The sequence below is a fragment of the Mustela erminea genome, chromosome 16, assembly GCF_009829155.1.
Source record: "Mustela erminea isolate mMusErm1 chromosome 16, mMusErm1.Pri, whole genome shotgun sequence".
NCBI classification, from domain to species: domain Eukaryota; kingdom Metazoa; phylum Chordata; class Mammalia; order Carnivora; family Mustelidae; genus Mustela; species Mustela erminea.
Genome location: NC_045629.1, coordinates 18307478 through 18333739, shown reverse-complemented (window position 1 = coordinate 18333739; position 26262 = coordinate 18307478). Strand labels below are relative to the sequence as shown.

Sequence of the window (26262 nt, the reverse complement as noted above, 5' to 3'; positions counted from 1 at the left end):
GTTTTTCAGAAATTAGCAAACACAGTTTGCCAAGAAAGCATCATTTTCCAAAATCTTATGACTACCTATAAGATATGTAAGCACCACTGGCTGATGGTTTTCCTTCATAAGACTTCACTAAATCCCAAGGGAATAAGATTTGTGTTTGGCTCTAGGCTTTACCTGTATAAGAAGTGTGACGTAAGAATGAAAGATTGATTTAAAAGAGAAAACCGAAGTTCCAGAACTTTAGGGATATTTGTACTCAAAGAATCTAACAACAGAATTTAGTTCTATTTATTTTTAAAAATATTTTTAAATTATATTTTAACTTAGGAAAGTAAAATTGCAATGAGCAAGAAATCTTTTTGTGTTTTTCTTAATTAATAGAGTCTGAACAGTTTTCATAAAACTTTAGAGAGATTTACTCCAGATTAGGCAGTTGAGTCCTCAGTTCCTTTCCCCTAAGGAAAATAACTTCATTGTCATGCAGATTTCAATTTGTCTTTGCAATTATAACCCATGTATGAACATGTATTAATCTGCCAATAAAATTTTTCTGCTTAATTTCCCACATAAGCAATATCAAGAGTACATAATGAAGTTATTGTTATGCCAAATAAACATTAATTCTTGGTCCTTACTTTTTTTTTTTTTAGGATTTTATTGATTTATTTGAAAAAGAAAGGGAGAGAGAGCACAAGCAGGGGGAACAGCAGGGGGAACAGCAGGCAGAGGGAGAAGGAGAAAAGCAGGAGAGGAGCCTGATATGGGGCTTGATGTGGGGCTGGATCCCAGATGCTTAACTGACTGAACCCCTTTTGGGTCCCTCTTGGTCCCTCTTAGAATTATTTCTGAACATTGTTAACCCCATTGTTTTTAGACTATGATCTATGAAAAATAAAAACAATGAATATAAACACTGAAAATATAACCACATATAGGGAAAATGCTGTAGCCTACAATTTTTCTAGGTGTTTTTCCTTGTTAAAGAAAGACAGCAAAGGAAAAAAAAGACTTATTTTGTGGCAAGTAGTGTGACACTGTCCTTGACAGCATCCAGAAGTGCACTACAGCCTCATCTAGGACCCTGTGAGCCACTTGGTAATGCAGAAGATCCAGTGCCTGTGGTATACTTTTCCCCAAAGCCTAAGACAGACTTATTATTTAGAATTTAGAACATATAAATAATGTTCCTGGAATTTTCCAGTATTTATAGTACTTGTCTAATTATCCAAGATAGTATGAATTTTCAGCTGGGCAAGCTGACTTCTTATTGTGGGTCCCAGGTTCCCTTCTCTGGAAAGCCTATGGATTTTAGAGGTGAGGCCTTTTAGGTTTCAGGCTTCAGGCTTCAGTTTACTCACCTGGAAAATTAAAGGTTTTGAATAGGTGGCCTTTACCATTCATCTCTAAGATACGTTTGTTAAAAACCTGTGCTCTTCAGATGCTCCAATATTGTTTTTCCTATAATTTCCAATATATCCCATTTTACAAACCTCCCCCTCTTCCTGAGTCATTGTCTCATTTCCAGGTTGGTTGTATGACTCCACAGAGTGAAACAGCTCCTTGCGTGCATAGGGAGACTGACTACACAAGTGCTAATCAGTGTTTAATAATGTGGAGGTGGATTATTGTGTTCTGTAAGTTACTCATGATGCTTTTCTTTCTTTTTTTTCTTTCTGTTTTTTTCCTCTTACCATTAAACTTCTTTGAGAATTGAAAGGTAGGTAGAGCAAGGTATAATACATTTTACTATTTGTTACCTGTTCTGGAAAAATGTCTCCTAGGAAAGAAGATAGAAGATTTATTTATGAAAATGAAAGATCATGGATTGGCTTTATTTGTGTCTATCTGGGCCCAAGATCTAGGGCTTATGATGTTCTTTGATTGTTACAGTTGTAGAAGAGTTTTTTTAAAAAGCTTCAAAGTAAACTCCCCTCACATAATAAAATTGGGGCAGTTTTGAGTTTCCTGGTTTGGTGTTGCTTCAGATAAAGCTAGTGAGAACTTTTCAATACAAGAAAGGTAAAGTAGAATAAGACATAATTATGTTGCTAGTATGTTTAGTAACTATCATTCTGAGAATAAGTCTTAGTAATTTCTGATTACCTGAATACCCGATTACCTGGGGATGGATTCCCCAAGGGATCATTGCTCCATCTCAAAAAGGAGCTAACATTATTTCTCAGTTTTAGAGTTCTGTGAGTTGGAGATAAATTATTCAAACACACTTTTGCAGAGAAACTTTGAGAGAGTCAGGAGACAGGTTCTGGCTCCATCTCTGCTACTCTGTACTTGTGGATGGCTTTGGTAAGTCACGTCACCTTTTTGTGTTCTGTTTCCTTATCTGTGAATTGAGCTTCACTAGCATCTCTCTGCTGCTTCTAGCTCCATGCAGCATCTTGTGCTTTTTGTTAAGATGGTCTCATGTAGAAAGAGTGGGTGATGGTGAAGCATACACTTGAAGACTGAGGTTCCTTTTCCTTTTCCTTTTTTCCCTCAAAGGTTTTATTTATTTGTCAGAGAGCAAGAGAGAGCATGTGAATGAGCACAAGCAGGAAGAATGGCAGGCAGAGGGTGAAGCAGGCTCCCTGCTGAGCAAGGACCCTGACTTGGGACTCTATCCCTGGAACCTGCGATCAGGGCCTAAAAGGCAGATGCTTAACCCACTGTGTACCCAAGGACCCAAGTGTCCCCAAGACAGTAGTTCTTTTTTTTTTTTAAGATTTTTTTTTTTTTAAAGATTTATTTATTTATTTATTTGACAGAGAGAGATCACAAGCAGGCAGAGAGGCAGGCAGAGAGAGAGAGGAGGAAGCAGGCTCCCTGCTGAGCAGAGAGCCCGATGCGGGACTCGATCCCAGGACCCTGAGATCATGACCTGAGCCGAAGGCAGCGGCTTAACCCACTGAGCCACCCAGGCGCCCTTTTTTAAGATTTTTATTTATTTATTTGACAGATCACAAGTAGGCAGAGTGGCAGGCAGAGAGAGAGAGGAGGAAGCAGTCTCCCCACTGAGCAGAGAGCCCGATGCGGGGCTTAGTCCTAGGACCCTGGGATCATGACCTGAGCCGAAGGCTGAGGCTTTAACCCACTGAGCCATCCAGGTGCCCCAAGACAGTAGTTCTTAATTGCGGTTCTATTAATCGGCTTCAGAGGGACAGGAATCCCCTTATGTTTTAGGCAAATGTGTGTGCATGTGCAGTTTTGTGAATAGATCCTTTTTATCCTCCATTAGATTCTCTAAGACATCTGTGACTCTCTACCCCTCCTTCAGAAGTTTAAGAACTATTGTCCTGTGTAGAAGAGCTAGATAAATGAAGGCTAAAGGGAGTAATGGTAAAGGCTTTTTGAAAGAAGAGGAACTGGAGTTGGCCTTTGAGCCTGGGTCTGGTTTGAATAGAGGGGAGGAGGAAGACAGGTGGATGTTCTTGTAGACGGTACCAAGAGAAATAAAGACATGTAGCCGGTGTTTACAGAGCAGATACAGTGCAATCGACACAGATCATCTTTACAAATTCTCAAAATAGGACTCAGAGGTAGATATTGATGGTTCCTTCATTTTATTGATGAGAAAATTGATAATCATCAGCATTAAGTAGCTTACCCAAGGTCTTGCAGTTAGTAAATGGTAAACCAGGATATGAACCTTTTTAGTCTAATCCCAGTAATTATCATATAGTTTTTTTCTCTTATAATCTGTTAATGTGGTAAATTATATATTTCATAGGTTTTGCATTCTGTATAAACCCAGTCTGATCATGATGTATTATCTTTTTTTTTTTTTAAAGATTTTATTTATTTATTTGACAGAGAGAGAGATCACAAGTAGGCAGAGAGGCAGGCAGAGAGAGAGAGAGAGAGAAGGCGGCTCCCCGCTGAGCAAAGAGCCCGATGTGGGGCTCGATCCCAGGACACTGAGATCATGACCTGAGCGGAAGGCAGCGGCTTAATCCACTGAGCCACCTGGGCGCCCCCCAGTATTATCTTTTTTTATACTGCTAATTTTGGTTTGCTAATGTTTTGTTTACATTTCTACATCTATGTTCATGGGTGAGGTGGGTCTGCAATTTTTCTTTGTACTATCTTTGTCTTGTTTGGATATCAACATTATATAGTAACTTCACTGGCTAAATTGGGGAGTATTCCTTTTTCTAGTCACGGGTGGAATTTCAATAAGATTGGAACATCTGATTATTTGAAAATGTGGTAGAATTCACCTATAAAATTATCTAGGGTTTGTTATTACCTTGGTGAAGAGATTTTAAGGTTCTGATTCCATTTGAAAAGATGAAGCCATTTGACTTCTCAAAACAGTTGTAGTAGGATATATATTTCTAGAAATTTGCCTGTTCTTTTGTTTTTGTTGTTGTTGTTGTTGTTATTGTTATTATTGTTGTTGTTGTTGTTAAGGGGGCTTTGGGCCAGGCACTATCCTGAATTCAGGGGGGTACAGAGCATAAGGCTACTGGAAGCTGCCTTCAGGGAGCTTATACCCTCTTGTGTCCATATTTCTGATGGAGAAGTGTTTTTTGTTTGTTTGTTTGTTTGTTTTTATTAACATATAATGTATTCTTTGCCCTAAGGGTACAGGTCTGTGAATCGTCAGGCTTACACAATTCACAGCACTCACCGTAGCACATACCCTCCCCAGTGTCCATCACCCAGCCACCCTGTCCCTCTGCGTCACCCCCCATCACCCCTCAGTTTGTTTCATGAGATTAAGAGTCTCTTATGGTTTGTCTCCCTCCCTGGTTTCATCTTGTTTCATTTTATCCTTCCCTACCCACCAAAACTCCCTGCCCCCTGCCTCTCAAATTCCTCGTATCAGAGAGATCATATGATAATTGTCTTTCTCTGATTGACTTATTTGGCTCAACATAATACCCTTTAGGTCCATCAACGTTGTTGCAAATGGGAAGATTTAATTTCTTTTGATGGCTGCATAGTATTCCGTTGTATATATACATACCACATCTTCTTTATCCATTCATCTGTTGATGGATATACAGGTTCTTTCCATAGTTTGGCTATTGTGGACATTGCTGCTATAAACATTGGGGTGCACATGCCCCTTCAGATCACTACATTTGTATCTTTAGGATAAATACCCAGTAGCGTGATTTCTGGGTCATAGGGTAGCTCTGTTTTCAACTTTTTGAGGAATCTCCATCCTGTTTTCCAGAGTGGCTGCACCAGCTTGCATTCCCACCAACAGTGTAGGAGGGTTCCCCTTTCTCCACATCCTTGCCAACACCTGTCGTTTCTGGACTTGTTAATTTTAGCCATTCTGACTGGTGTGGGGTGGTATCTCACTGTGGTTTTGATTTGTATTTCCCTGATGCTGAGTGATAGTGAGCACTTTTTCATGTGTCTGTTGGCCATCTGGATGTCTTCTTTACAGAAATGTCTCTTCATGTCTTCTGCCCATTCCTTCATTGGATTATTTATTCATTGGGTGTTGAGTTTGATAAGTTCTTTATAAATTTTGGATACTAGCCCTTTATCTGATATGTCATTTGGGAATATCTTCTCCCATTCTTTCAGTTGTCTTTTGGTTTTGTTGACTATTTACTTTGCTGTGCAAAAGCTTTGTATTTTGATGAAGTCTCAGTAGTTCATTTTTGCCCTTGTTCCCCTTGCCTTTGGTGATATTTCTAGGAAGAAGTTGCTGTGACTGAGGTCAAAGAGGTTGCTACCTGTGTTCTCCTCAAGGATTTTGATGGATTCCTGTCACATTGAGGTCTTTCATCCATTTGGAGTGTATTTTTTTGTGTGGTGTAAGAAAATGGTCCAGTTCCATTCTTTTGCATGTGGCTATCCAGTTTTCCCAACACCATTTGTTGAAGAGACTGTCTTTTTTCCATTGGACATCCTTTCCTGCCTTATCAAAGATTAGTTGACCATAGAGTTGAGGGTCCATTTTTGGGCTCTCTATTCTCTTCCATTGATTTATGTGTCTGTTTTTTGTCAGTACCATACTATCTTCATGATTATAGCTTTGTAATAGAGCTTGAAGTCTGGAATTGTGATGCCACCAACTTTGGCTTTCTTTTTCAACATTCCTCTGGCTATTTGGGGTCTTTTCTGGTTCCATATAAATTTTAGGATTATTTGTTCGATTTCTTTTAAAAAAAATTGTTGGCATTTTGATAGGGATTATGCTAAATGTATAGATTGCTTTAGGTAGCATAGACATTTTCACAATATCTGTTCTTCCAATCCATGAGCATTGGATGTTTTTCTATTTATTTGTGTCTTGCTCAATCAATTTCACAAGTACTTCATTGTTTTCTGAGTACAGATTCTTTGTCTCTTTGGTAAGGTTTATTCCTAGGTATCTTATGGTGTTGGTTGCAATTGTAAATGGGATCGACTCCTTCTTTTTCTTCTGTCTTGCTGATGGTATATAGAAATACAACTGATTTCTGTGCATCGATTTTATTTCCTTACATTTTACTGAATTCCTGTATAAGTTCTAGCAGTTTTGGAGTGGAGTCTTGGGTTTTTCCACATAAAGTATCATATTATCTGCAAAGAGTGAGAGTTTGACTTCTTTGCTGATTCAGATGCCTTTAATTTCTTTTTGTTGTCTGATTGCCGAGGCTAGGACTTCTATTACTATGCTGAATAGCAGTGGTGATAGTGGACATCCCTGCCGTGTTCCTGAACTTAGGGGAAAAGCTCTCAGTTTCTCCCCATTGACAATGATATTCACTGTGGGTCTTTCATAGGTGGCTTTGATGATATTGAGGAATGTACCCTCTATCCCTACACTCTAAAGAGTTTTGATGAAGAAAGGATGCTTTTTCACCATCTACTGAGAGTATCATATGGTTCTTGTTCTTTCTTTTGTTAATGTATTATATCACACTGATTGATTTGTGGATGTTGAACCAACCTTGCAGCCCAGGAATAAATCCCACTTGGCCATGGCGAATAATCCTTTTAATGTACCATTGGGTCCTATTGGCTAGTATTTTGGTGAGAATTTTTGCATCCATGTTCATCAAGGCTATTGGTCTATAATTCTTCTTTTTGATGAGGTCTTTGCCTGGTTTTGGGATCAGGTAATGCTGGCTTCATAAAATGAATTTGGGATTTTTCCTTCCATTTCTATTTTTTGGAACAGTTTCAGGAGAATAGGTATTAATTCTTCTTTAAAAGTTTGGTAGAATTCCCCTGGGAAGCCGCCTGGCCCTGGTCCTTTGTTGGGAGATTTTTATTACTGTTTTAATCTCCTTACTATTTCTTCCTGGTTCAGGTTTTCTATTTCTTCCTGGTTCAGTTTTGGTAGTTTATATGTCTCTAGGAATGCATCCATTTCTTTCAGATTGTCAAATTTGCTGGAGTATAGTTGCTCATAGTATGTTTTTATAATTGTTTGTATTTCTTTGGTGTTGGTTGTGATCTCTCTTCTTTCATTCATGATTTTATTTATTTGGGTCCTTTCTCTTTTCTTTTTGATAAGTCTGGCCAGGGGTTTATAAATCTTATTAATTCTTTTAAGAAGCAGCTCCTAGTTCCATTGATTTATTCTACTGTTCTTTTGGTTTCTATTTCATTGATTTCTGCTCTGATCTTTATTATTTCTCTTCTTCTGCTGGGTTTAGGCTTTCTTTGCTGTTCTTTCTCTACCTCCTTTAGGTGTAGGGTTAGGTTGTGTATTTGAGACCTTTTTTATTTCTTGAGAAAGGCTTATATTGCTATATACTTTCCTCTCAGGACCGCTTTAGCTGTGTCCAAAGAGTTTGAACAGTTGTGTTTAAATTTTCATTTGTTTCCATATATTCTTTTTAATTCTTCTTTAATTTCCTTGTTGACCCATTCATTCTTTAGTAGGATGCTCTTTAGCCTCCATGCATTTGAGTTTTTTCCAACTTTCTTCATGTGATTGAGTTCTAGTTTCAGAGCATTGTGGTCTGAAAATATGCAGGGAATGATCCCAATCTTTTGGTACTAATTGAGACCTGGTTTGTGACCCAGGATGTGATCTATTCTGGAGAATGTTCCATGTGCACTAGAGAAGAATGTGTATTCTGTTGCTTTGGGATGAAATATTCTAAATATACCTGTGATGTCCATCTGGTCCAGTGTGTCATTTAAAGTCTTTATTTCCTTGTTGATCTTTTGCTTAGATGATCTGTCCATTTCATTGAGGGGGGTGTTAAAGTCCCCTACTGTTATTCTGTTATTGTTGATGTGTTTCTTCGATTTTGTTATTTATTTGTTTATATAATTGGCTGCTCCCATGTTAGGGGTATATCATATCTAAAATTGTTGATCTTAAGAAAAATTGTTAGATCTTGTTGGACAGACCATTTAAGTATGATATAGTGTCCTTCCTCATCTCATTATAGTCTTTGGCTTAAAATCTAATTTGTCATGGGGTCAGGAGGGAGACAAACCATAAAAGACTCTTAATCTCACAAAATAAACTGAGGATTGCTGTGGGGTGAGGGGGAGGCATAGGGTGGCTGGGTAATGGACACTGGGGAGGTTATGTGCTATGGTGAATGCTGTGAAATATGTAAGCCTGATGATTAACAGACCTGTACCCCTGGGGCAAATAATACATTATATGTTAATAAAAATAATTTAGAAAATCTAATTTACCTGATAAAAGGATTGCCACCCCAGCTTTCTTTTGATGTCTATTAGTATAGTAAGTTGTTTTCCACTCCCTCACTTTAAATCTGGAGGTGTCTTTGGGTCTATGATGAATTTCTTGCAGACAGCATATCGATGGGTCTTGTTTTTTTATCCATTCTGATACCCTGTGTCTTTTGATTGGGGGATTTAGCCCATTTACATTCAGGGTAACTACTGAAAGATATGAATTTAGTGCCATTGTATTGCCTGTAAGGTGACTGTTACTGGATATTGTCTCTGTTCCATTCTGGTTTGTTACTTTTAGGCTGTCTTTGTTTAGAGGACCCCTTTTCAGTATTTCCTGTAGGGCTGGTTTGGTGTTTACAAATTCTTTTAGTTTAGTTTAGTTTAGTTTTTTTTTTTTGTCCTGGAAGCTTTTGATCTCCCCTTCAATTTTTTTTTTTGGACACAGAGAGAGAGAGAGAGAGATCACAAGCAGGCAGAGCAGCAGGCAGAGCTAGAGGCTCCCCACTGAGCAGAGAGCCCAATGCGGGGCTCGATCCCAGGACCATGAGATCATGACCTGAGCCGAAGGCAGAGGCTTTAACCCACTGAGCCACCCAGGTGCCCCCTCTCCTTCTATTTTCAATGACAGCCTAGCTGGATATAGTATTCTTGGCTGCATATTTTTCTTGTTTAGTGCTCTGAATCTATCATGCTAGTCCTTTCTGGCCTTCCAGGTCTCTGTGGATAGGTCTGCTCCAATCTAATATTTCTACCATTGTATGTTACAGACCTCTTGTCCCAAGCTGCTTTCAGGATTTTTTTTTTTTTTTTTGTCATTGAGACTTGCAAGTTTTACCTATTTTTATTGATTTTGAGGGGGATTCTCTGTGCCTTCTGGATTTTGATGCTTTTTCCATTTGCCATATTAGAGAAATTCTCTACAATAATTCTCTCCAATATATGTTCTGTCCCTCTCTCTTTCTTCCCCCTCTGGGATCCCAATTATTCTAATATTGTTTTGTTTTATGGTATATCACTTGTCTCTTGAATTCTCCCCTCATGGTCCAGTAGTTTTTGTCTCTTTTTTGCCTAGCTTCTTTATTCACTGTCATTTGGTCTTCTATATCACTAATTCTCTCTTCTGCCTCATTTATCCTAGTAGTAAGAGCCTCCATTTTTTATTGCACCTCATTAATAGCTTTTTTGATTTCTACTTGGTTAGGCTTTAGTTCTTTTATTTCTCCAGAAAGGAATTCTCTAATATTTTATGTGCTCTTTTGAGCTCAACTAGTGCCTTGATAATCGTGATTCTGAACTCTAGTTCTGACATATTACTAATGTCTGTATTGATTAGGTCCCTAGCCATTGGTAGTGCCTCATATGGGTTTTTTTTTTTTTTTCCTTGTGGTCAGTTTTTCTGCCTTGTCATTTTATCCAGATAAGAATAGATGAATGAGAGAAGAAAATACAAAAAGGGTGGCAAACACCCCAGAAAAATATATGCTAACCAAATTGGAAGAGACCCAAAACCAGGGGAAGAAGAAACAGGAGGAAAATAAAATAAAAAAATGTATAAAAAATATATATATTTATCTATCTATATATAGATAGATAGATATAGACTGGTGAATAGAACAGAGCTACCCACTTGATTTTGGGGGGTATTCAGGTCTCTTAGAAGAAACTACCTCCCAAAATTTTAAAGAAGGAAAAACTTACATATATACAAAAATAAGGGTAAACATGATGAAGGGATGGAATATGACTGTAAAGATGAAAATTAAAAAAGATTCTAAAAAAAGAATTGATAAGATAAGAAGTTGATTAGAAAAAGAAAAAAAAGGAGAGACTGTGATCAGGCTGGAGACTAGAACAAAGCCATGCACTAGATTTAGAGTATATTTTGATCTGTTAGAAGAAATTGTATCCCAAGATTTTAAAGAAAAAAAAAACTAAATGTTTACAAAAAATAAGTTTAAATACAATGAAGGGATAAAATATGACTATAACAATGAAAATTTTAAAAGATTTTTTAAAAAAAGGCATTGATAAGATAAATAGTAAATGTTAAACTGAGAAAGAGGAAAAGTTAAAAAATAGAGTAAAAAAGTAAAATTAAAAAAATTTAACTTTGAAAGACTAATGGATCATGGGGAAAAAAGCCATGAATTCTATGCATTGTTTTCCCCTAGCTCTGGAGTTCCACAGTTTTCATTGAAATTTGTCTATTCTAACAGCTCAAATTTTCTGGCATAAAATTTTTATCATAGTCTCTTTAAAAAATTCTCCTCTTTATCTAGGGTTATATCCATCATATAACTCTTAGTATTATTTTGTCTATAATCATTTTTTCTTGATCAGTCTTACTAGAGATTTTCTATTTTACAAAGATCCATTTTTCAGTTTAATTGATACTCTCCATTATATCTTTAACATGTTAATTTTAACTTTTATTAATCTTCAATTTAGACTTTTTTTTGTTATTCTTTTTTTAAACTTCTACAGTTTGACTTAAGTTCGTTAGTTTTTACACTTTATTTCTTATGATGTAAGTATTTAAAGCTATATCTTTCCCTTCAAGTAATGCTTTTACTGCTTCCTACAACATTTGATTTATGATACTTTGAATTTCACTTAGTTCTCTGTATTTTTCCAGAATATATTTTTTCTTCCTTTTATATTCATCTTTTCTATATCTTTTTGATTTAGGTATGTTTCTGGTGAGTAGCTTATATCTAGAATTTTAAAATCCACCTGACAGTCTCCATCTTTTAACTGGGAAATTAAGCCATTAACTTTCAGTGGAATTTAGGATATATATTTGGGTTTGTTTTAACCTGTCTTTAAAAAATTTGTCCTATTTTCCTTTTTTATCCGTCTCTATTTTCAGTGAAACCATATTTGTTTTTAATCTTCCATTTTTTCTCTGATTATTTGGAAGTTAGGCACTGCTTTCCTTTTCAAGGAAAAGGATTTTTTCCATATATATACTTTGAGTTTAGATTTTTTCCATATATATACTTTTTTTTTTTAAAAACTTCTTTGAAAAAGTAGAGCAGATTAGATATAGTTTATTCACTTTGAGGATGACATTGGTCCTTTGGAATTCAGAATCAAAATATATTAAAGCAAGCCATGTATATAAAAATAGGAGAGTGAAATAGATTAAAAAATGGGGTTTTTGTTTGGACACCTAACACATGACAGCTTTCGATGGACATGGATTTCTTCTCTTAATAATTATTTATATTTAACTTAATGAGTTGTGAAGTTAATCAATGTCTTAACACTCCTGACTAAATAGTAGAAGGTACTGAACTTTGATCATCCTCTATCAGATTATTTACTATTGTTGGCCAATATTAGTTTTTTTTAATATGTATTTTTTATTTTTTAATAACATATAATGTATTATTAGCCCCAGGGGTACAGGTTAGTTTTATTTTTTTAAACTCTTAAATTAGACATCATTATAGTTATAGGTGATATGTTTAAATTTATTGATTTGTATATTTATCAATATCTTTGATCATTTTTTCTTTTTATCTCTTAAAACTTTTAGTTCATTTTCTTTCTTCCTGAAGTACATTCTTATAAAATTCTTTCGTTAAGTTTCTTTATGGCAAACTCTTGGATTTTTTATCGGAAAATGTCTTTACTCCAGTTAATAAAAGATAGTTTATTTGAGGATGCAGGTCTCAATAGAGAGTTACTTTCTCTCAGCACTTCAAAGATATTATTCACTTCATCTTTTGGTTTCCATTCCTGCTCTCGAGAAGTGTGCTGTTTTTCTTATATAAACATAATACCACCATGTATTTTGACATAATTATATATTTTGCTAGATTCGTGGATCACAGTTGTTTCTTATACTCTAGACCCCTACAATGAATTTATTATTTAGTTTTAATTTTCTTTCAATTGAGGTATTCTCTCTTGATTTCCTCAAAAAATTTGCATATGTGGTATAAATTCTGAGTTCTTTTATGTTTGAAAATGCCCTTCTTCTACCTCTTATGATTTAGCCCTGCCTATTGCAAGGCTCTCTCTTCCCTCCTTTAAAGGTATTCATGTCAAGCCATAACACACCAGAGACATGACCCCAAGTAATTCAAAGGTTTATTACTCACTCAGGCATAGGCAAGTTGAGGGAGGCCCCAGATGGAGGGGTCCCACCAATGAGAAGGTTTTTCAACTTCCATATAAATGATATTCTGGCCAGGAGTAGAATTCTTGGATTATATTCACTTCTTTCAAATGTCTTTAAACAGTATTCCTTTTCTTTTTTTTCTCCTGGACTCTAGTACTATCAGGGAGGAATGTGATAGTTATTCTGACTCTCTTTTCTTTTTAAATAATGTGATCTCTCTTTGGAAGTGTATGTAAATTTTTCTTAATCTTTGGAGGTCAGAAGTGACACAAGAATATGCCTAAATGTACGTATTTTTACGTTAATCCTGCGTGGCACTTGGTTGCCCCTGCTGTTTGAAATGTCAGGTTTTTTTTCAGCTCAGGAAAACTTTTTTCATTTTTCCTTTTATTTGATTGTGGCTTGTCTTCTATTTCTTTTCTTCCTTTTGGAACGCCTTTATTTTCATTTGCATATCTGACTTCTTGAAACTGTCATCCATGTTTCTTTACATGAATGATTTCCATTTATTTGTATTTTTATCTCTGTCATATTTTTTTGTCATGCCTCAAACTACATGATTTCATGCAATTCTTCTAAACAATGACATAAAATAGATTTCCTGTGAATAAATAACTTACATACTCTCCATAAAATAAATGCTCAAAGGTGCTAGAACAGATCGTCTGCTGCTACAGTATATTCTCGTATCCAGCAGAGTTCATGTATAATATGTAAATACTCAAGTCCAATATTAAAAAATCACTTTAATAAAGTTTCTCAAACTATATCAATATATCTAAAGTGCATATACATTTTTTAAGAAAGATTATTATCAATAGCTTTTCTATAAAAATGAGTTTGATAGTTTGGCCCATCTAACTTTACTACTATGAGTATGAACTTTTAACTTTTAATGTGGTCAGGCTTATTCTACCTTCTCTCAGCATTGACACCAACAGAATCAAAAGCAGCTAGTGAGGTGCTAACATGTGAGGATTAATCCAGTGATTCCAGTCACAATGCATTCCAGGAGAGGGTACCCATGGTACTGGAATTAGGCGATATGGTTTATTTTTTCTTCCCTGATTTGGATAACAAAATGGAATAGAAGGAGGATAGTGGTTCTGATGACCATTCCCTTGGTACCTTCCTGGCTTTTTTCTGGGCAAAGGGTGCCACATTGGAAGAGGTGGGAACATCAATTCTGAAATCTGGTACACAGGGCTTGGGGTCGCAGTCACAGAAGTGGGTTTCACTTCTACTTCCTTACTTGTTTCTTCATCTGAAGAAGAGGATCCTGAATGATAGTCAGAAGTAACCTTATCAAGGGCCCTGGTAACTTTCGTGGAGATTTCATGCTTGTTCTCATCCTCATTTTCAAAGCTGGCAACAATGAATGCATTGTTTTTCTCTCCATACCAACAGCACACCTTGCATGGATCCACCCAAAGAGTGAGTTCCTTCGGTAAGCCTAGATCACTGTACAAGATGCAGCTCTTCTCACAGGCTTTCAGGACTTCAGGATCAACTCTCTGAAACTTATTGATACAAATGCATCTGTAAGGCTGTCCTTTTGATATTTTTTTCTGGATACCAGTGATTTTTATATTTTTCTTGATGTATAAGTGTCAGTTTCTCAGCAGACCTCTCAACTACCTTTTTTTTTTTTTTTTTTTTTTTCAACTTGCCATGTTTTCGAACTAGCCTTGTGAAAAAGAAGACAACAGCAGCAATTTCTTTCTTCATCTTTCCTGCAGCCGCCACCCTGGGGCCGCAGATTTGGCATCCCGACCCTTTCCAAGCCGGGAACCGACCTCGCCACCACAGCGGGCCATGCTATGCGGCAGCAAGCCTCTGTCATATTTTTAATCTTTTAATCATATTTTAATCTTATAGAGCTTCTAGCTTACTAATCCTGATGACTACTTTGTATCAGTAGTATTTTTTGGATTCTTTTTGTAGGTTTTAAATTCTGAAGTAATGTTTATTTTTTAAGTTGCCAGACATATTTCTTTCCTTCAAATAAACCTATCCATAAAACCAGTCTTTAAAAAAGTGAACAAAGAAATGTAATCTGAAAAAAGAAAATCTGTCCAAGAGTTGTCTTCATCAAAATAAAAACCTTCTCCACAGTGAAGGAAACAATCACCAAAACTAAAATGCAACCTATGGAATGGGAGAAGATATTTGTAAATGACATATCTGATAAAGGATTAGTATCCAAATATATAAAGAACTTATAAAACTCCATACCAAAACCAAATAATGGGCAAATGTTTTACCAAAGAAGACATCCAGATGGCCAACAGACACATGAAAAGATGCTCCATATCACTTATCATCAGGGAAATAAAGATCAAAACTATAGTGAGATACTGTCTCAAACCAGTTAGAAGGGCTAAAATTAACAACACAAGAAACAACAAATGATGGCAGGGATGAGGAGAAAGGGAAAACTTCCTTACATCATTGATGGGAATGCAAACTGGTGCAGCCACTCTGGAAAAACAGTTTGGAAGAGTTATCATTATGTTTTAATTAAAGTTCTCCTTCGGTTTCTTCTGCCATTAAATCTGCCTTAATAGGAGCCACCTATTCAGGTATGGTCCACAAATTCTTTACTGCTGTTATCAGCAATAGGGGGATGGGGTTGAATGCCATATGGAGCAGAATTTGGGGTCTCTTTAAGCAGTGTGGTTCTCAATACTGGGGAGGATCAGTGGTCTCCAGCTCTGGTTCTCCCTTAAGCAATCTTAGCATTTTCCCATGGTTGTTCAGAGAAGCCAGTTTCCTCTGCAGTAGCTTGGTCCTCCTGGAGCTACAAACAAAATGTGTCCTCCACTGGCTGCCCTGCTGAATTTCCTTGGGAACTAAATGTCAAATGATGGTGGGATTGCCTCTGTCTTTAACAGTGAGCCACTCAACACACACACACACACACACACACACACACACACACACACCCCTTTTCCCCATTAGCTATTTATTTTGCTTGTTAAATGATATTCAATGAATATATTCAAATCCACCCCAAACCTACTTTCCTTTTTTTTTTAAACAAAGCACCAGACAAGTGTCTGACCAGACCACTTTTTTTTTTTTTAAAGATTTTATTTATTTACTTGACAGAGACAGAGAGATCACAAGTAGTCAGAGAGGCAGGCAGAGAGAGAGGAGGAAGCAGGCTCCCTGCTGAGCAGAGAGCCCGATATGGGGCTCGATCCCAAGACCCTGAGATCATGACCTGAGCCAAAGGCAGAGGCTTTAACCCACTGAGCCACCCAGGTGCCCCCACAAACCTACTTGTCTGATCTCTTTTTCTGCTCCATACACCAAGTGTTTCATAAGTGCTTATTTATCCTTCTGTTTCCTGAGCACATGGTAAAATATTTTATTTTCAGATCTTTTATCAAAAAGTGGGAGAGGGACACCTGGGTGGCTGAGTGGGTTGAGCCTCTGCCTTCAGCTCAGGTCATGATCTCAGGGTCCTGGGATCAAGCCCTACATTGGGCTCTCTGCTTGGCGGGGAGCCTGCTTCCCCACACTCTCTCTGCTTGTCTCTCTGCCTACTTATGGTCTCTCTCTCTCTCTCTCTCTCTCTCTCTCTGTCAAATAAATAAATAAAATCTTAAAAAAAAAAAGTGGAGAAATAAGAATGAGAGGAGAAACAAAGACCCAGGCTGACATCATCCCAGAATGTTTCCCAACCACATTTTTAAAAACAAATAAGGAAACTGAGTCTTGTTCAGGCTCACATAGCTAGTTTTAGTTAATATTATTAGGTGGTAGAATATGAATCTGGACAGGAAGGAGATTGGGGAAGCAGTGTTGACAGAGTAGTCCTGCCAGTGAGATGTAGGAATAGAGGCAAGGGTATTCCGTGAGTTGTTGGCTCATTCATTCATTTAATGTGTGTCAGTCAGAACTTTAGCACATGAATTAGGAGGTAAAAATTGAAATGGGCAAGAAATATTTTAAACAGAGTTGCTCCATTAGAGATCAGAAATTTGAAAATGCATTGTGTGTTTGGGAAAATAGAGCTATTCTGAACTGCTGAAACATTTGAAGGGATAGCAGAAAGTGAGGCTATGAAGGTCAGATGGGGCCAGATTGTAAAGGGGTTTGCATGTCATACTTCATTCTATATTTATTCAACCAACATTTACTGAAATCTTACTGTGTGCCAGGAGCCATGCTAGTACTGGGGATATGAGAGTGAGAAGGACAGTGTTTCTGTTCTCCAGGAGCTATAGCCCTTAGGAAGTTGATGGAATGAAGTGATTTAAACCTGTTGTTGATGGAAATTTCACTCAAGTGGCAGTCAAGGGGAAAGAGACTGGAAACAGAGTCCAGTTAGGTAGGCGACCACTGTCTTAGTTCAAGAGAGTAATCATACATGCATGGACTATGGAGGGTGATGGCAGTTGTCAGAGCAGTTGTAATAGGGGGATATGCATGGGGTAGGGAGAAGGTCACGGGGGCAGGACCCAGAGAGGGAGGCATGCCAGTAGTCTCTAGCCACATCCTTCCATGCCTTGTCTGAAGATAGTGGTGATGTTGCTGTACCTCAGCTCTTGTTTCTGCTTCTTATGGACTCTCTTTGTCCCCACCCCCCTAACCCAATTGCTTGAAGCATTGCATCAGTAAACACAGGATGTTGTTAGCTAGGTTAGAGTTCACCGTCAACTAATTCATCACAATTGACTTACTGAAAATGGTCCTGTGGAGAAACTGAATTATTTCCTAAGTTTTTACTAGAGCAGCTAGAGATCCATTTGACGTAATTCTGTGAATTATCTTATGCGGTTGTTGTAAAAAAGAATTGCTAAGTAAGGCAATATTGTATAATTGAATGTATAAATAAATGTATGTAGTTGGAAATTTTTAATGACTACTAGTTTTTGTTGTCTCTGTTGTCATTTAACAGCTATAAAAATAAAGGGGAAATGGTGACTGCTATTTTAACAAAGGATATTTTACAACATATCATTTCCCCTCTCTTTCCTTCCTTTGACAAATCTTGTATAAATCTGTTTTCTTATAATATGCAACAAAAGGATTTATTCCCTTGATAATATATTTAATAACAGATGATTTAGCAGACACTATTGATACCTTCCAAATTGTAATTTCTCAGTTTCTTGTAAGCAGGCAAGTGTTGAGAACATTCTGTTACATTATATTTTTCTCCCAGTGTATAGCTCCCAGATTAGCTGTATATGTAAGCTGCACACTGCAACTTTTCTATTAAACATTCATGACAGCATCTTATGTTATTTGCAGCCTTGAAAATAGACACATCCTAGGTAGGACAGCTTTATTTTTTACATATTCTAGTTTATATCACTTGTGAATCAACAAATTCTTAGTGAATGTCCATTGCAACAGATTACCAAGTGCCACAGAAAGACAAGATGCCTGTATTGCAGGGATTGTTAATCCAACTGGGAAAGATGAAATGCCATTATGGGAGGCATATACAAAGGGGCAGTACTTCCCAGATATTGTAATGTACACGTATTTGCTCCTTCCCTTTCACACCCCCTTACTGGTCCCAGTGCTCTTTATGGCCAGGTGCTTCCTACTTACCATGTGTGGAAAGAAGGGAAGTCATATACCTCAGTATTTTGGGAATAAGATCCAGTACCTTCCAAGAAGAAACAAGATCTGAATGAAGTACCATCTAAAAAAAAGTGGATGATAAAAGTTTGAAAGGTTATCTTAATATTTATGAAGCCCTTTGAGATCTGTTTAGTGGTAACCAGTAGGAAGTAAAAAAATGATATAATTTAGAAACTTACTGTCTGCCAAGAGTCATAAGCTCAGAAGTTTAATTAGGAAAAGCCAATATTTTCTTATTTGATGCTGCTGCCCCTTCTGGTTTATGTTCAGAGAAGAGGAGTGACTTCCCCAGGGAACCCTCTCTTCTACTGCACTCTTCTACTGCCTCCACTGTGCTCTCTTCTCACCAGCACCAGATCCAGGTAGGATCCTGATCCAGGTAGGATCAGGTGCTTAAGATGGTGCCAGGGAGTTATCAGAGACAGCACTTTCTGACTCTGTAACATTAGCCCTCTCCCCTCCTGGGTCCTGTTCACTTTGGGTACAGAGGTGAGGTCAGAGCCTATTTGAGAGATGCTGTGGGCCTGCAGCCTGGGACTCTTGTACCACATGATCATGGATCCTTAGGATCTCTAATTTCTGTTCTGGACTTTTAGTCCTTCTATACTCTTGCTGAACTTATATGCAAACTATCAAACTTATTAATCTTTTATAAAATAAAAGTATAAAATCTAAAAGGATTTTACTTTAGAATTGAGATAAATGAAAGTGACAGCTGTAATTTAACATGTAAACTATTTGTCCAGCAGAACTGAAGTCAGAGATACACAGAATTTTGGAAAATAAAACCTAGAGATACCACAAATTTGGGTTTTATAATTTAAAAATGGCTGAAGTACTTCCTAAAGTTTCTCTAATACCAGATTCTCAATAACATGCTGAGCCAAGTGTTGTTGTTATTTTTTTTCTTTTTGATATAAGGGATTGAAAATATAGCTCCAGGTTCTTGAACCCATGAGAACATTTGATGTAGGTTAGGAATGATAACTCTAGTACCCAAAAGCACCAGGCAGCAAATGTACCTGAGTGCAACCTATAGCTGCCACACATTCTGACAAACTATTTGAAGAGATCTTTGGTTTATGGCTTTCCTGGTCCAGAAAATTTGAAAATATTAGTTAGCTAATATAGCTTAATCTGGGCCTGAAAACGATTACCCGAGAAACCTGTTAAATTTGTTTGCGCAATCTCTTGGAACTAGCATTTCTCCTAAAGGATAGGCCTTCCAAGTGTCTGTTGTGCTTGTTTCTTTGAGTAACCAATCACTTTGAAAGGACTTTACAATTTATGAGACTATAGTATAGTCTCATGTGCTCTTAAGCTTTATCAGCAAGCAAAAAACTAGTAAAAGAAAAAAAAATAAAGATGACAAGGATTGAAAAACTCATGAGAATATAATTTTCTAAATGTTGACACCAGAAAATCAGATATGGCTGAGAAACAGCAGCATCTTTCTTGAAACATGCTCATCTGAACCAAAGTTATTATAACTCAGAGCAAGAGAAATCTATCTTAAAGGCAAGTGGTCAAGGTTGCTATGGAGATGATGCAGGAAATGATTCAGAGTGTTACCCAGAAATATATTTCCTTGAATATTGATAAATCCCATGCAACATGTGTCAGTCTATGGCTATTATAAAATGAATTGGTTATCAGGGATTCCTAGTGACTCTGTCTTTAGGTTCTGTCCATCATGTGTAACCCGCACTTAGTTGCCATTATGGATATGAAAGTGGAAACTTCCAGATGACACTCTCTGCCACAGAGTTATACACACAGAGCGGGTGGTTTTTGGATTTGAGTATGTGTGAGAATCACTAAAAATGTTTGTTACAAATGGTTTTATTCTGATTTGGGATCTGCAGACCATGTTTTGAGACACGTTGCCTTAAACTGAAAGAATGGGAAGCATCATAGAGGTTTTGTTTTGTTTCCTTGGTTAACGGTCTTGTTCACACTCTCTGGAAGTCATTCTTTTAGCTGCAAAACATTAATTAAGATTCCTTCAAGAAAGGAAAATAGGTTTTATCATTATTCAGAGCCCATTTTTCTTATATTCATGATGACCTCAAAGTTTATACTCCTAACCCAGAACTTTTCTTTGAACTCTAGGTGTGTATATCCAGCTATCTGGTGGGACACCTCTACTGGAATGTCTAAGAGACTTCTCCCTCTTCACATAGCCACACTAAAATCCTTCCTCCAAGCCTGGCCCGCTTGTAGTTTTCCCAGTTGTGGTTAATGGCAACACTATTACTCCAGCTGTCCAAGCTGAAAGACTTGGAATCATTCAAGGGAGTATTTTCTTTTTTAATACCCCACTCTCAATTGACTGACAAATCCCTTTGTCTCTACCTTCAGAATATATCTAGAATCTGATCATTTCCCCCTTACTTCTTTGTACATCTTGGCCCAAGCTTTTAACTGTCATCTGAATTATTGTAGGTCTCCTTACTGTTCTTCTTATTTCCATTCTTATTCCTTTATTGTCTGTTCTCAACACAGCAGCCAGAGTGTTCTTACATCGAGTCTCTCTTCGGCTCCAAGCCCTGCAGTGGTTCCCTGTGTCACCCAGAGCAACAGCCAAAAAACTGAGATTGACCTATAAAATTTGAGATCGCTTTGATCTCTTCTTAAATCTCTCCCTCCTGCTCACTTTCTTCTAGGCTCAGTGTCCTCCGCACTATTTCTTGAAGCCACAGGCCTTTGTACTAGCTATTCCCTCATTGTACTAGCTGCCTGGAATGCTCTTCCCTGGAGTATTTGAATGGCTCACTTCCTCACCTCTTTCAAGTCTTTGCTTAAATGTTGCCTTCTCTAAGGGACAATTTAGTCCTTTCTTTATTTGAAACTGTGATCTCCTTTCCCTCCTGCTTTTTCTACCATGAGTTCTCCAATCCCCCTTGCCTGCTCTGGTTTTCCATAGCACTTCTTCCCTGGTAAAATACTAGGTTAGCTTTTCATTTGTTTTTTCATTGATTGATTGATTGAATGTTTATTTTTCTTTCTCCCATATTAGAACATAGTGAAGAAATTTGCTTAGAAAGGTGCTCAATAAATATTTTCTGAATAAACATGATGAAATATTTATGGAGTGGTTACTAAAATTCAAGTGCTGCTCTAAGTTCAAGGAGTATAGCTGGAAGTAGACAGGACAGCTCTGCCTTCTTGGAGCTGATATTCCTAGTGGGAACCAACTGCAAAATAGAAGAACTGCAGAATGTGCAGCATTTTGTGTAGAGGCCAGAATGATGGGACTGATAAAGTAGCCACAGAAGTCATAGGTGGAGGAGAATACCTAGTAGCAGCCCTATGCAAAAGGCAGAGTGGATTGCAAATGCTTGAAGCAAGAAAGTGAAAACCTCCAGAAAACAGAGAGTGAGTTACAAAATATGAAAGTATAGGAACTACAAACAAATAGACAAAAAAATGAGCCCAAAGAAGAAAGAATATGTGGGGGAAAAGGAAAGAAAGCTTATGTAAACAGCATATAATAGAAAGTCCTAATAACCGTGTCTTAACCACACAGTGGTTTGTCACATAAAAGAAATCCACAAGAAGGAACCATGTGTTGGATGGAAGCATCAGGATCCCACCAGCAACCAAGTGTTCAGTCTCTTCCATCATCCTCAGCATGTGCCTTCCATCCTCAAAATCACTTCCTGGAAGGAAGCAGAGTGAAGGAAAAAGGAATCTTCTAGAAAATAACATAATACTTCTCATGGGCTAGAATTTAATCACTTAGCCATACCTACTGCAAAGGAGTCTAAGGAAGCTTGTCTTTTAATCCGGGGCATTGCCACCACAAATATCTCTATGAATAAATTGCAATTTATCAGAAGAGGATCCAAGATTAAAACCAAGAGCATAGGGGTGCCTGGGTGGCTCAGTCATTTGAGTGGCCAACTTTTGGTTTTGGCTCAGGTCATAATCTCAGGGTTCTGGGATTGAGCCCTGCATCAGGCTTCATACTGGCCATGGAGTCTGCTTGAGATTCTTTCTCTCCTTCTCTTTCTCCCTCCCTTTTCCCCTCCCCTCCAAAAATTTTTAAAAAGGAACAAATGTATAGTGAAAAGGAAATAATTTCACCCCAGGCCATTATATCCTTAACTCTCCAGAATTCCAGTGTCTCTGCTGAGAAGCAACCACTCTGACCAGTTTCTTGTATAGGAAGGAGTTCTATAAAATTCATGAACCTTGTGAAAACAAATGCTTGGTTCTTTTTTTTTTTTATAGTCAATGGTGTTTTAATAGCATTGTATAGCGACAGATGGTTACTACACTTGTGCTAAGCATAGCATAACATATAGAGAAGTTGAATCACTATGTAGTGTACCTGAAACTAATGGAACATTGTATGTCAACTATACTCAAATAAAAAATTAAAAAAAAATTCTGGGAAATGTAATTTTTTGTTGTTGTTGTTGTTCTTGTTTTTTAAAATTAAATTAAATTAAATTTTATTTTATTTTTTTAATTTTTCAAATGCTTGGTTCATACCAGTAAGTGATGACTCTGATCTGTAGGCATTAAGTGGAGAGCAGGCTGAAATGATACCACCTCTAAGAAACCCATCCTTGGTTAGGCTGGGCAGATGTCACTGCCTCCGAAACTCCTTTATGTCTTTTTAGAATTATCATTGTATTTTGTTGTAGGAAAACATATATAACACAGAATTTGCCATCTTAGCTGTTTTTAAGAGTATAGGTCAGTGGTATTGAGTAAATTCACATTGTTGTTCAACCATCACCACTATCCATTACTAGAATATATCCTCATCCCAAACAGAAACTCTGTCCATTAAACACTATCTCCTCATTCCCTCTCCCCCCAGCCCCTGGTAACCACCAATCTATTTTCTGTCACTATCAATTTGCCTATTCAAAGTTATCCCATGTCATTGTGATTGTACATTATTTGTCCTTTTCGTGTCTTATTTGGTCTCATGATTCAAGGCTCATTTGTGTTGTAACATGTGTCAGAATTATCTTCCTTTTAGAGGCGCCTGGGTGGTTCAGTTGTTAGGTGTCTGCTTTTGGCTCAGGTGGGATCGAGCCCCTCATCAAGGCCAGTGTCAGCTTTTCTGCTCATCGGGAGGCCTGCTTCTCTTTCTCCCACTCCCCCTGCTTGTATTACCTCTCTTGCTGTCTCTCTTTGTCAAATAAATAAAATATTGGGAAAAAAAGAATTACCTTCCCTTTAAAGGCTGAATAATATTCCGCTGTATGGATATTCCATATTTTGTTTCTCTTTTCATCTGTTAATGAACATTTGGGTTGTTTCACCTTTATGCTATTGTGAATATATTGCTATGAACATTGATATGCTAGATCTGTTTGGAGTTCCTGCTTTTAATACTTTCGTGTCCTTCATGTCTTTTTATAACATACCATGATTTATTGTAGTTGATACACATATGCTTTAAATTCCTCATTACATATTAATCCCTTGAGAGCAGGGCCCACAATTTTTTTTTCCTACTCACAAATTTACTCATTTGGTCATTCCAGCAGTTATATATCAGGTACCTTCTTAGTACCAGGTACCAGGCTAGTGGGGACACAGAGTGCAATGACAAATATGACCTCTATTTCTTGCAGCGTAAGTCTAGTGGGGGACATATTTTTTTTTTCTCATTACATGTAGAATATGCCTTGTACATTATAAACATTCAACAATATTTGTTGACTTTAACCAAGTCAGTTAGTAAATAAGTAAATAAATAACTTACTGGCTTCACATGTCCTCAGTAATTCGTGAGGGTATCATATCAATGTTTGGATAACAGTGAACATATTTGGAACAAATGTAAACTCTGTGAGATTAGGAATCATGCCTTTCTTGTTCACTATTGTATTTCTAGCAAATAGGATGGTGTCTTGCACATGGTATGGGCTGAATAATTTTTAAACAAATGCTGATGACATAATCTGTCCTAAGGAGATGTAACAAGTTCTAGTAAACTCTTACCATATATTATGGTTGGAAAAGCTGAGACGTTTAAGAAAAGCGAGAGAAGTAGTGATGAAGTCAGAAATTGAACCTGGGTCTCCTGACCTTTAATCTGATGCTTTATGCTCTTTATCACACTAGTATATAAAATTAGAACTGATGTTTCACCTTTCTGCGAAAGATGTGAACTTTAATTAGCCATAATCACACACAGTATGGAAAAGGTTTAAGGCCTTTACATTTCCTAAAAATGATAATGAATCAGATTCCAAAATAAGCTTGTTAAATGCTATTCTTAAATTAAAAAGATAGTAGCATATGATGATGAATTGCTATTTCTCTGGTGAAGGATGAGGTGTTACTGTGCTGTCTGCTTAGGAAGGCCTCACCAAGACATGTCTGACTTGATATGTCTTTTCTTTGCTCATTTAGCTCAGCCCCATTCTGGGGGTTTGGAAATGATACCCAGTTCTTGGCTGTCAATTAATTATTTAGGCATTTTGGGTCCTTTTGAGCAACCTGGTTTGGAAACATTTAATTCTATTTTATATGAGTTACAGTTTATTTCGTTAGGAATTCTGGCTAAAATTTTCATGAGTGAGAAGATTGATTTTAATTATTTAAAAGTTTTTGCATTATTTGTGGATCTTAAAGCCACATTATTTTTATTATTTTGAAATTATTTTTAAAACTTATTTTTGCTTATTTTATTATTATTTTTTAGAGAAAATGTGCATGTGCACATGGCAGTGGGGTGGATAGGGTCAGGTGGGGGATGGTTGGAGAGAGAGGGAGAGAGAGAACCTTAAGCAGGCTCCACACTCAGCATGAGCAGAGGCAGAGCTTGATCTCACAACCCCGAGATCATGACCTGAGCCAAAATCGAGAGTCAGATGCTTAACTGACTGAGCCACCCAGGCACCCTAAACCAAGCTATTTTTAAAATTTCAGATATTTGAGCTTCAGAGAAGCCTCCAGTATTTGAAATGTACGACTTCATCTTATAATAAAATCCAAGAAGGGCATAGACTAGATTCATACTCAAGTTTAGCTGATCAAGTTCTGAGACATCATTGGTCTGCTAATGGCACAGGAAATAGAGGACCTTAGTTCATAAGGTAAACAATTTGGGGTAAATATGTAAAGACCTTGATATTTTAAGAAGAGCAGATTGAGCAGAAATTCTCTAGAAGAACTTGAAGGGAATAGAGTGCCACTAGTACTGGCCCCAAAGTTAAAAAGAACTTGGATACTGTTGGAAAGAGAATAAGCCTAAATGTCAGACTTGTTGCCCTTGGTTTTAGTGTGTGGTTTTTAATTTTTTTTTAAATACCACTTGCTTTATTCATAATTCTTTTTAAAAAAATAAACGTATAATGTATTTTTATCCCCAGGGTACAGGTCTGTGAATCGCCAGGTTTACACACTTCACAGCACTCACCATAGCACATACCCTCCCCAGGGTCCATAACCCCACCCCCCTTCTCCCAACCGCCCTCCCCCCAGCAACCCTCAGTTTGTTATGTGAGATTAAGAGTCACTTATGGTTTGGGTCCCTCCCAATCCCATCTGGTTTCATTCATTCTTATCCTACCCCCTTAAGCCCCCATGTTGCATCACCACTTCCTCATATCAGGGAGATCATATAATAGTTGTCTTTCTCCGATTGACTTATTTCGCTAAGCATGATACCCTCTAGTTCCATCCATGTTGTCGCAAATGGCAAGATTTCATTTCTTTTGATGGCTGCATAGTATTCCATTGTGTATATATACCATATCTTCTTTATCCATTCATCTATTGATGGACATCTAGGTTCTTTCCATAGTTTGGCTATTGTGGACATTGCTGCTATAAACATCCGGGTGCATGTGTCCCTTCAGATCACTATGTTTGTATCTTTAGGATAAATACCCAGTAGTGCAATTGCTGGGTCATAGGGTAGTTCTATTTTCAACATTTTGAGGAACCTCCAA

At 37.3% G+C, this 26262-nt stretch overlaps 1 protein-coding gene and 1 pseudogene across 4 annotated transcripts in view; one reads left to right on the top strand and one right to left on the bottom strand.

Moving 5' to 3' along the window:
• CRH (corticotropin releasing hormone) overlaps window positions 1-26262 on the top strand; it is a 188613-nt gene that overhangs the window by 3465 nt on the left and 158886 nt on the right. The window lies entirely within an intron of this gene.
• LOC116574850 lies at window positions 13575-14458 on the bottom strand (annotated as a pseudogene).